The following is an 8,797-nucleotide window of genomic DNA, read 5'->3' as shown; positions in this document are numbered from 1 at the left end:
AGTCCCGAAGACTCGTTTCCGAGACGCACTTAATGAGGAGGCTTTACTGTACAGTCGTGCTCATTTGAGAGTCTATAAAAAGACCGGTCATTTCTGTTCAGGGAGCCGTGTCAAAGCAGTAGCACAAACCAACTCTTGTGCTTTGCCTGCCGGCGGAGAGAATGGCTAAAGAAGCGTCCAGATGCTTGACTCACTTGTTCGCAAATAATATGGCCTTGTGTGGCGCGAGGTGAATTTTTCCTGGGATGCACGAGGTTGCTATGGAGAGCGGGGTTGAAAGGATTGCACTGATCATTCTGATGAATGATTTGCTATACAGGAAAAGACAAATAATAGGCCCTGTTCTGTAAGATTTCTATAAGACAGTAGGGAACAGTCGTAGTCTTTGACGATTGAGGATGCACTAAATTTGGCAACAGTATTTGGCAGCCTAGAGTTAAAGGAGAGGTTATGTTTGTTTGTAGCTTGTAATGTAACTTTACATTTAATCCGCTATTACGCATCACTTTACACGAGTTTTAATATCCTGTTATGTCAAACCTTCTCCTTACTGAAATATATGACCTACTAGCATACTAAACGCAAACCCAAATAAAGCAAAATCATTCACAGAAGAGAGCATGTGTGCCTTTCACACAAGCCATTTTTGTTTTATTGTAGCCTACGTAACCGTTGCATTTTTCGTGCACAAGTAAAAAGGTTTTTTTTTTTATTGTGTCGTTATATTACATGGGGGATTATTGCCCGGGATTTGTCAGCAGGCCTTGCTTCTGTAGTCACGTGATTTTATCTTCACGTTGAAAACTCCTTGTCTTATATATAATTAGAAGCGAACGCGCTTAACCTGCTCTGTCAAATCCGTAACTAACCACATTGTTTAAAAGGACACAGATCAGACATACAGTATCCAAAACGAAATAAACGAAAATTTAAATGGTTATAGTCTTTAAAATATAAACTCGAATGGCGTGGATATCTGTTATTTTGGATACAGGCCTATAGTCACTTTGCTTAAGTCTTGATTAACTCAGCTTTAGATAATTGCTGAAGTTGCCTATTCAATATCAGTAAATACTTAAAAGTAAATGCAGACTCACTATATCAGAGTTTTTGCACAGGCTTTCAGACAGCAATAAAAAGCTAAAAAAAATTACATTCTAAAAAATAAAATATAAAACAGTGAAGTATTTTGCTAGGTGGGTTATGACTAACTACACTGTAAGTTTATATTTCCAGCAGATGTTTTGTTGATGTCACTGAATAATTTAACTTCTTGTAATAGCACACAATTTACACAATTCGTAACATTTTGTCGGTTTGTTTGATTCAAGTAACCGGAGGTGAGTCTTTGTGATTAACCTTTTTACCATGAATGTAGGTGTTTAGCGGGACTGCACTAGGCATACGCATGCAACAAAAATGCGTAATCAAAGAAAAAAGGAAAGAGGGTTTAACAGTGTGCACTAGTAGGATTGCTAATGTACTCGGGCATGGAAGCCTTCTTACACTGAGACTTGCCTTCTGTGTCGTCTTTTAAACGCCTGTATAGTTCAGATTTGTTAATAAACTATATCGATTTACGTAGACCTAAAGAATTGGAATTAAAATTGCCCGCACTCGAGATTAACTGTCAAGTCCTCTTTTCCACTCATACATTTAGACGTTTGTTTTTCACCAATTCGGTTTGACAGACATGGGTAATGGGCAGCCGCGCTTCATGAGTAACCAGGCGTTTACACAGCCGTCCTGTGCTTTTCAGGTAGCACTCTCACTCTTTTTGCCTAATGAACTCAGGCGATTCTGCTAGCAATCCCGAGGGAATGCAAGGGGAATGTTTCCCTTTCGGTAAAAGGTGTGAGCTATCGTTCTCCATCTCTCGACTTATCTTTGGGCTAATTAGGCGGTGCTCTGAAGACGCCAGCATGAATATTCATACAAGGCGCCATCGCGCAATTAACCATGGAAAGAGTTACTTCAGTCCCTGGCCAACGCTGCGCGAAAAAAAAAAAAGAATGGGATACTTTTCCCCTCGCCACGGATGGAGCTGTCGTGTCGAGCCAAGCTATGTTTGAACATAAAGAGTGTGAGAAACGGTAGAGACGAAACATGACATTTTTACCCAGTTAATTATCTGCACAATAAGTAGTCTTTTTTTTTCTTAAACAGAAGACAACTGTATAATATATAAATGTTACTCATATTCCATTTAATTGTCTGTGCACTGTAGACAGAGTTTATGGAGAAAAGTTTTAAAAGTAATCTAGATCTAGATTTATATTAAATATTTTAGGAGAGGGAATTATTAAAATTGTCTACAAAAGTTCACAGTTCATCCTCTCACAGGATGTGCACAGTGAAACCTTACATTTCAATAGAGCAGATGCTGCATTACAATTAACTTTCTATTCCATCACGTGAAAATTTTGCATTTTACAGTGGACTTGTTACAATTTTCATCCCTTCAAAAATCAAATATGTGCTCAACATAGTGAATTGAAATATAGCATGGAGGACCGAAAATCAAAATGGACTCATACATCTCAGAACGCTCACAGCACATGCACGCTTGTGCACACACACACACACACACACACACACACACACACACACACACACACACACACACACACACACACACACACACACACACACACACACACTTTGTTTGGTGCCCTAACCTGTGTGGCTGCTGCTCTGTCCACTGAGGCCTCAATCCTCTACTTTGAATTCAAGGTGATCTTTATCCTGTCCCCCTCCTGGGTGTGCACTTGCCACTGGCTTCCATAAAGACGTGTTTATGTATGTATGTATGTGCAGAGGGGAACACGGGGAGCTTTTGGAGGGGGTTGCTGTGATAAGCAGTGGAATTTGTGCTCCCTGAATATGGATGGCAGCCCAGCTCTTAGTAAGCAGCTGATATAGAGGTAAACAGCTTGTGGGCTGAAGGGGTTAGAAGCATGCACCTGAATACATTGGGGCTCTCTCCTCTGTCTATCACCACAATGGCTGATCAAGTCACTATTATTTCTTCCCATTCCCATAATGTAGTTTGCCTGAAAATGTTCAAGGACCTGCTTCCACAGAGACTGACTTGCTCTGATGCCAGTTGAGATACCCTTATGTTGAGCTCAAGAAAAGCCTGCCACAGCAAACGGTTTCTCTCCAGTTTCCCTTGGTGCAAAGGCTGTCAGGTGCAGACAGTATGACTGTGTTGTGTTGCTTCAGTATGCATTTGTATCATGATTAATTAACCAGAAAGGTGACTCTTGTTTTTCAATCTTTAATGTGTCAGCTTTACTGTTTGAATGCTAATATCTGATTTTGAATCAGCTCTGTTGTTATAACAGTCCATCTTTTTTGTGCTAGAAAACACGTTTCCTTTATCTAAACAAAGTCTCCTTCCATAATTGGACTAATTTAAAAATGCTTTTAGTTCATAACTTAGTTTGAGTCATATAATTCTCAAAACAGCCAGGTGAGAGATGGAAAAGAGGATTTAATTACATTAAATGAGCGGAATGCTGGCTTTAATTTGTCGTTAAGCGATCAAGATTTAAGCAATGCACATAAAACTATCTTTCTGGTTTATTTTTAGTTACATATATTCTAAACCATCCAAAACCAAACTAAGCCAGTGCTATTTTGTGGGTTACTGTCAAAGAATGGAAATCCTTTTTTTCATATATGAAAAACACTATATTAAAAACAACAAATGTTTATTTCTTTATATGACAGGAATTCATTAAGTACAGCAGTTGCTTCTGAAAAACAGGCACAAGCACAAAAAGCTAGAGGTGCTTTCTTTTAATTATGAGAGCTTTTGCACTTTTGTGTGGATGCACTGATTTTGAAAAACTGTAATGGAAATTCACGAATGTAGTATTCGGGGCAGTGCCAATAAGTCTTGTGTTGAGGGGTGTTATGAGACATGCTTACATACATTTTCATACTCCTTCAGGATCACCTGTACATTGACTATGCAAATGATGTACTATTTTACATGAGATGGAAATGTCACGGTTACTATAATATGTAATTACTACCTAATTACTATGTAATTATCCTTTAAATACTTTTACAAGATAAAATATATACTGGTCATTTAAAAAAAACTGAGAAAAAAAGGATTAATTAACTACTTAGATATTCTGCAGTGATATTCTAACTACTTAGTTGCTGATGTTTAAAACCTCTGTGGTTTATCATTTATCGGTTAAACCTAAGTGATTGTGTAGGAGTCTCTCCACCCTGGTGCTTGCCACATAAAGGGCAAGGGAGAGTCATAACATTGCACTCATTAACATGCACTTGAGAGATGTCCAGAAGCCTCAGAAGCCTCCTCCAAAGTTATTACTGAGCTGTTTCCTTTTTTCTTAGATAGTCATTCATGTTAATGGTTATTTATGCTAAAGGCTCCACTTGCTCAACCATCCCCTTTGGCGATTGTGTATGTTTCAGTGTTTACCGGACATGTCTCTTTCTCCTGCTTTTGTGTTTTTATTGTGCTTTAAGGCCTCTTAGAAACAACATGACTTTTAGCCCTGTCCAAACTCATCTAACCAATTGGAGAGCTGTAATGGTGTGAGGTCATAGGATTCCTACTGGTGTGGAGTTCACGACATTAAATCTGATAGAAGATAGAGAGGTCATAACAAGCTCACACAATCAGGCGTAATGAGCAGATGTCAGGAAATCGCTCTGCCACCATAATAATGAACCCACTGAAATGTCGCTTGTCTGTCACGCTAATTCCTTACATGACTCTGTGGAGTAAAAGTCCACACTGTTTCTGTCTGGTCAAGTCCTGATTAGATGTGACCCGTTCTTTAGATGAGATAGGGACAGTGAGTGGGTGAATGTCCGTGGCGAAGTAGGTTTTGCCAGAGAGGGGTCACGACCAGACACTGACCGCCTGGGTCTCAGCGATGTCTGCAGTCAAGCACTTGCTGGCAGACTGAATTGAGTTAGACTGCGTTTAATTGTGGATTGACCGGTCTGAGAGCTGCTTGTGCTTGGGTCACTCCCGATAGCAGAGGTGGAGTCCCCAAAGCCCAGCTGTAATTTCAGCCCAACATATCCTGATACGGACAGAGAACGGCTGAGGGTGAGTTCAGAATGCACGACTGATGACTCTACGAATTTCTATGGAGTCCTGGTGTCTTTTTATGAATACAATAGAATTTAAAAATGTCATGCGAATATAAACCAGCTGCCTTCAAAAAACATCAATACTTTTAGTCAAAGACAGTGCTTAGTTCCATAGTAACAGGTGATACTTAGCTACAAATATCAAGTAGAAATTAAAAATGCACACAATAACAGTCTAGGTCTAAGGAGCTAAGGAGGGTTCCTTGAATAAGAAAGAATAGAAATGCATCAGAAACAGACACACACACACACACACACACACACACACACACACACACACACACACACACACTACTGAGGGAGTGGTAGAGATAGGGGCAAATCGACTTCAAGTTTGCCCTTACTGACAGCCTCTCACTTTCGCTGTCATGACAATTAATCACCTCGTTAGCTAACGATCACTGTGTCGATACTCCCTCCAACATGGTGTTTTGGCAAATACTAGAGACCGACTCTTTTAACAAACCCTTACAAAACTCTTCTCCCTTTATTCTTCCTCTACAAAGCTTTTTTTATCTGTTCTTTTTTTTTGCTCTGATTTTTTTCCTCATCCTGCTACTAGCGTCACAGAAGCCCACTCGGCTGATTTAGTTGGTGCGAACACACTTTTCTCTGGACAGGCAACTCAGAGCGCTGCACTAACATTTTGTTATCTGTAATCCTGCAGGTTCCCCCTACCAAAAGAGTGTAGTAACCTGCCTCTCTCACCTAATCCGCCCGTACCTTTTTGATGCAATTTCTCTCTCTCTCTCTCTCTTCCCCTTTCTACGGAGGGCAGGAAGCCTGGCTCAGGAGAGGTATCTCTGATTACTGTACTTATCTTCCAGACCTCATGTATTAGGGGGGTTCTCCAGACCCAAACCCTCCCCACTCTCCCCTCTTTCTCTCCTGTTATTTACACTCATTTTCTGGCAATTAAAAAGCCTCTGAGCTGCAGGTCCCACAGTCCATCCCTCCACCACCAATGGATTATTTCAGCCGTCTGCTGAGAAGCCCGCCCCTTCTTCATGTTCTTACTTTGTTGATTTGCTGTTAAAAAAGTGCATGTTTTAAATGTGCTGGAAATGAGGAAATTCACAGTTTGCTGGTCATCTGCTGTCCGTCAGTTTTGATAAAGCTGGCTTCACCATGCAGTGGATTTGTCTTATTGACATATGCTCATTCGACTTAAAAAGGGACTTTCCCACCGACATCAATTCTCAATTGCCCAAGCGCGGACTTGATTTGATTTGAGTGCTTTGTACTTATGTGAATGCTCACTTAGAATGCGAATGCTTACCTCCTCGTCTTACCCGTCCATGCGTATTGTGTGTTTGGTGGCAAGGGCAGTGTGGAGATGTGTGTGTGTGTCTAGGGAGTGTTGGCTAGGCCAGTGAGCCGCGGTGCTGTTGACAGTGGTAAATGATGCCGTAGCAAGGCTCTCTGCTAATCACACAGTCCACCCGACAGTAAGACTCACCATCTCTCTCTTCCTCTCAAACTGTTTTTTTCTCACTGTTGTACACACACACACACACACACACACACACACACTCTGACCTGTAGTCTTACCTGCAAACAGAAAACATAGAAGACATAATGGAAAAGGACAGGACAGTGACACACACACTCACCTACGTGTAACCCGCCTAACTCCATCATCTCTTTCTACAGACTCGTGTGAGCAAGCGAGCTTGGCTGGAAAAGAAACTTCGACCTACTTACCAGCTACTTCTGAATTAGGAAAATTCCAAAGTGATCCATTAGGAGTTTGTTTTACTGCATCCATTACTAAAAGTCAGTTGAAAATGATTATTATTCCTGATTATTTATACCCCTCTTCTTTTAGGGAGTACTCACATATAGGCGCATATGTACTCACATACACTCCTTATGTGTGTCTCACAGGGCTGGATGTGTGTGAGGTGTGAGAAAGAGTGAGGCCCAGGTGTGCTGCCTAAAGCAAGAACATACACTCCCAGGTAGGTCTCCAGGGACTCATCACCGAGACGATCAATTTCCATCACACAAACGCACAAACGCATGTGTGTACTCTTGTGCACATGCACGGTTTTCTACTTCTTTCACTTGTGTTCCATTTGACTAGTCTATTCTTTTTTGAGCACAAACTGTTAATAGAGTGAAAAGTTTTGCGATTTGTGTTACATTTTGGAAAAATGGAAATGTTTAGTGCTAAAATGTTACATGAGAAATATTAAATGTTGAAAGTACATTAGTTATCAGGTGGCATGAGCTACACATGGCAATGAGTGTGGGACCCACGAGGTAATAATAATAATAATAATAATAATAATAATAATGATGATTTGAGATAAAATATGTGACAAAACAATCTTTCATGTTTATGGATTGTATTACCTTAAGCAAGACAGTATCAGAAGTTCATAGATAATAAAATGGACCCAAGACCTACAATAAGATTAAAATGTACTGCACAATGTCTTACTGATAGTCATTTCAAATATTTAACATCCCAGTACATGTGAAAAGCACCTGCACAGTACCTATATAAGACAGGTTTATTATATTTTTCAAATTAGACACTCAACAGGAAAGATCATTTTTTCAATGGTTGCATTTGGTTGCTTAACACAACAATCACTGAATTTAAAAAATGATTGCAGGCTTGGGAGTAGTTATTTGCAGCGGTTTAGTAATATGTGTGTTATGTTTGAAGTATAATGCTAATGTATGTTTTAAATAATATGTGATTCGGCATCAATGTTACAGTTTAGTACTGTCTGTTAAATATTCGAAGGATGTGAAAATAAAGGAATTAATTCAGTTAAGCAAGAAAAGTCCCCTGCAATGTCAACCATTTAAGATAAGATTAATTTTTAGTGTTGTGCCAACTCAACCTTAAGAAAGACTTAATCAAGACCAAGACCTTAGCCAATAAAGTCAGAGTTCATACTAAGACTAACAGGATTGTGGGTCAGATTTTATATGGTCACAGTTCTATGTTCCAGACCAGGTAAAAATGTACCTGAATGTATGATGACTGAGACATGTGGTCTTGAGTCCCATCTTTAGTACTGCAACACTGTTATTTTCTTTATTGATATTTGCAGATTTCTGAATAGTTTGACCTGGTGGTAACTAGAAATATCATCTTTATAGTGTGTGTAGATACTGGGGTGCAGACGTTGGTTGCTTAATAATATTGTAACCCAAATAAACTAATATGAAATAACTGCAAACCAAAGCACACACTAGCTCATGCCCTGTTCTTGCCTATATTTTATGCAGTGTTAAATGATGATTCTAAGAAAAGAATAAAAAAAACATTAATATCTTTTGAGTCACTTTTTTTTTTGAGTGTACATATGTATTTGTGTTAAAACCTAATCCCTAACTATATACTTAACATCCTGTATCTAAATAATAAGGGAAAAATAAAACAAAATAAAACAACAGAACATTATTGTCATTACATCTGTCAGAGTCACACACTTCCACAGCAAAGGCATTAGTCAACATTAAAGTCGACATACAGTCAACATTAAAGATTGTTTGGGGAATTCCACAGTGAGAGCTTTTCCAGTGATCAACAAAAACAAATGTCTAAACTGTCCAACAGTAGAAGAGGTAAGGGCCATTAGTATTCTGAAGTCAACACTTTTAGCTTATATTAGCCAAATGAAATATT

At 39.3% G+C, this 8,797-nt stretch overlaps 1 long non-coding RNA gene across 1 annotated transcript; it reads left to right on the top strand.

Annotated features, from left to right (window-relative positions):
* Nucleotides 1-5,538: 5,538 nt before the first annotated feature.
* Nucleotides 5,539-8,435, top strand: LOC145655556 (uncharacterized). The gene is made up of 3 exons (XR_014121621.1): nucleotides 5,539-6,596; nucleotides 6,802-6,924; nucleotides 7,036-8,435. It is a non-coding gene; the product is annotated as an uncharacterized LOC145655556 (long non-coding RNA).
* Nucleotides 8,436-8,797: the final 362 nt, after the last annotated feature.

This window comes from Electrophorus electricus, unplaced genomic scaffold (assembly GCF_041902795.1).
Source record: "Electrophorus electricus isolate QZ-2024a unplaced genomic scaffold, ASM4190279v1 Scaffold271, whole genome shotgun sequence".
NCBI classification, from domain to species: Eukaryota; Metazoa; Chordata; class Actinopteri; order Gymnotiformes; family Gymnotidae; genus Electrophorus; species Electrophorus electricus.
The sequence above is the reverse complement of the archived record's forward strand: the minus strand, read 5'-3'. Positions and strand labels throughout refer to the sequence as shown.